A 3,235-nucleotide genomic window follows, 5' to 3' on the forward strand; every position below is an offset into this window, starting at 1 on the left:
AATCTCAAAATATTTGGGGGGGGGTGAGACAGGGTCTCACTATGTAGTTGGCACTGACCTGGAACTCAATATGTAGCCCCGGTTGGTCTCGAACTCACAGTGATCCTCCTGTCTCAGCCTTCTGAGTACTGGGATTAAAGGTGTGCGCCACCATGCCCGCTTAGGAATCTCAAATTTGATCTCAGATGATTTTGTGGAAATCTGCACTTTCTTTTTCTTTATTAGTACATTTTAGATATACAGTACAGTTACTCAGCATTGGGATCTTGTACCTTTACATGACTTATCTTGGTTCTTATTTTTCCCCTACCCCAGCCCTCCCTTCACCCCCTCAACCCTTTCCTATTGACAAAGACTTTGTTTCCATTTTTTTCCCTTTTCACTTATTTTTTTCTCTTCCCTTCTTACCTTTCCCTATTCCCCCACTTCTCCTACACCTTTAGACTATTTTTCCTATTTCACAATATTAATTTTACATTTGGGTCCTTATTTAAATTTTAATATTAACCCAGTTTCTGAAATGAGAAGCACCAATCTACAGTTATGCATGTAAATCATATATAAGCATTTCTGTAGATGTGTGTTTGCAAGTTTGCCCCCACCCACCTATTTTCCCATTTCCAAAGAGAAATTTTCAGTGCACATTTTAAACCACAAGAAAGAAGAGAAAGTGTGGCTGCCATTGCCCTTGGCATCCAGGGAACCTTAAGTTTTGATAGCAAGCTGTTCATCACTGAGATGTCTGCTGCTTGAACCAAATTTCTTTGAAAACGTATCCCCTTTATGACACTGCTTCTGGGGATTCTTGAGATATTTTCAGTTTCAGGTTCCTCATCATTATAAAAGCCTGTAGAATCCACGATATTTTTAAACAGAAGAAAATGAATATAAGGTTTAATTCTGCAGAGTCTTTACCTTGAGAGCTTCATGTCCCTATATTCTAGCTTCATCTTTCATATACCAGATGAAAAAAAATTAAGTGAAACTTAACTCTTTTACAATGAGTAATTGAATAAAGTATTGTTTTTAATGAATTTCCTGTTTGATTTATCAACATTAAAATTGAATTACACAGCTCAACACCATTGTAACCTAGTATAAACATATAATAAACAATTTGGAGATTCTGAGTATACACAGATAATTATTTACAAATATTACATCTTTGAATTAATATCAATTAATTAACTATTAATTGTTACTATTATTAAATATTAATCACCTACTGAAAATTTGGTATTCATTACTACATGGCATGATCTTTTATTTCACTGCAAAATTGGCCAACTTAAATCAATGCTTTTTTAAAGATAACAATACAGAGTATAAAAACTATTGTTATCTCATTATTTGATTATAACAAATAGTTTCTTTTTTGTAAAATAAAAAAGTCAATATGTTTATTGTGTAGTACATCATTACAAATGCTTTCTATGCTTCATTTTTTTCTAATTTACAAATATTAATTTACTTTTTCCTTTACTTTGATTCTTATTTTAAATTTATGACTTAGATTTGGGGAACTTGAGAGCAAGATTATCTTCTAAATTCATTAATTTCAAGGTAATTAAACCACTGGGGTCAAACATTCCTCTTGATACAAAAGTAAGGCAGTAACTCCTTTATTTGGGTAGCCTCTAAATAAAATTATTTTCATGGCTTTAAATTGACAAAACATATTCAGTTGGTACAGCAAAGGATAGAATTCAATCAGAGTATAAAGAGATTAATGAAGAACAGCCACATTCTCAGTGATAAGCACTATGAAGTGAAAGCCCTTATTTATTCAAATTGGAGAAAGGAGTTATTTAAGGTTATGATTGGACTCATTAAGTTACTTCAGAGTCAAGTCAAATAGAAATATATTAAAGTATCTGTGTTGAAACAAAGAAAAACAAATGTAAGTGAGCACTGAAATAAAATACCTGAGATTTCAGTGGTGTTTTGGTCTATCCAAATCAAATAAAATAACCAAGCAAACAATTTAAACAGAAGTTGTGAAAATCAGCTCTTTATGGCAATATGGAATTGTGTTGTGATGTCATAAAAATAAGAAAAATGTGTTATTTGTGTCCATCAGTGTCACAGAAAGATTTATCTTGTACTGAGATTTGAATTGGAAATATATGTCTTTCAGTAGGAAAACACATAATGCAACTTTCTCAATGAAGGAAAATTTACCAAAGAACAAGAAAAAAGAGAATAATCTAACTTGCTAATTTACTAAAACACTTGTTTCATTTTTTCCATTAAATTTATTGGTACAATTTAGCTATACAATACAGTTACATTCATCATTGGGACCTTGTACCTGTACATGATGTATTTTGGTTCTTATTTTTTCCCATTCCCCTGCCCTTTCTTTACTCCCTACATTTCATTCTGATGGTAAGCCCATCAGAATTACAGCAGACTTTTCAACACAAACTCTGAAGTCAAGCAGAGCCTGGAGTGAGGTATTTCATGCCTTAAAAGAAAACAACCTCCAACCTAGACTGATGTGTCCCACAAAACTCTCTTTCAAAATTGATGGGGAACTAAGATACCTACACAACAAAAAAATGCCTGAGAAACTTCATGCATACCAAACCAGCACTCCAAACAATTCTAAATAATATCCTAGAAAAAGAAAATGAAGGTCACAACTCCATGAGGCCCAACAGAGCACATCCATCAGGCAAGGCAAGAAATTAAAGGGAAAGTGGAAAAAATTGAAAAGAGCCAACAACATGAAAATAACATGATGATGATAAATCAATACAAATTAGTTATAACCATCAATGTTAATATCCTCAATTCAGCAAACAAAAGAAATAGACTGGCAGAATTGATTAAGAAGCAAAATCCAATAATATGCTGTATACAAGAAATGCACCTAATTCCAAAAGAAACTCATAGACTGAAAGTAAAAATATGGTAAACAGTTCTCCATGAAACAGGAACCCATAAAAAACAGGGGTAGCTATCTTTTTTGCAAACTAAGTAAGTTTCAAACCAAAATTAATTAAGAGAGACAAAGAAGTCACTACATCCTTGTAAAGGGAACAATACAAGAGAAAGAGATGACAATCATAAATAGATATGCACAATTTCAGATGTCCATTTTTGGTTTGGGTTTTTAAATTTTGGAGGTCTGATGTTTTTAAATTCTCTCTCTCTATATATAATATGTTATATATAATTATTATATATGTATATGTGTGTATATATTTGTATATATTATATATGTATATGT

The sequence above is a fragment of the Fukomys damarensis genome, unplaced genomic scaffold, assembly GCF_012274545.1.
Source record: "Fukomys damarensis isolate Sample0158 unplaced genomic scaffold, DMR_v1.0_HiC HiC_scaffold_36, whole genome shotgun sequence".
Lineage (NCBI taxonomy): Eukaryota > Metazoa > Chordata > Mammalia > Rodentia > Bathyergidae > Fukomys > Fukomys damarensis.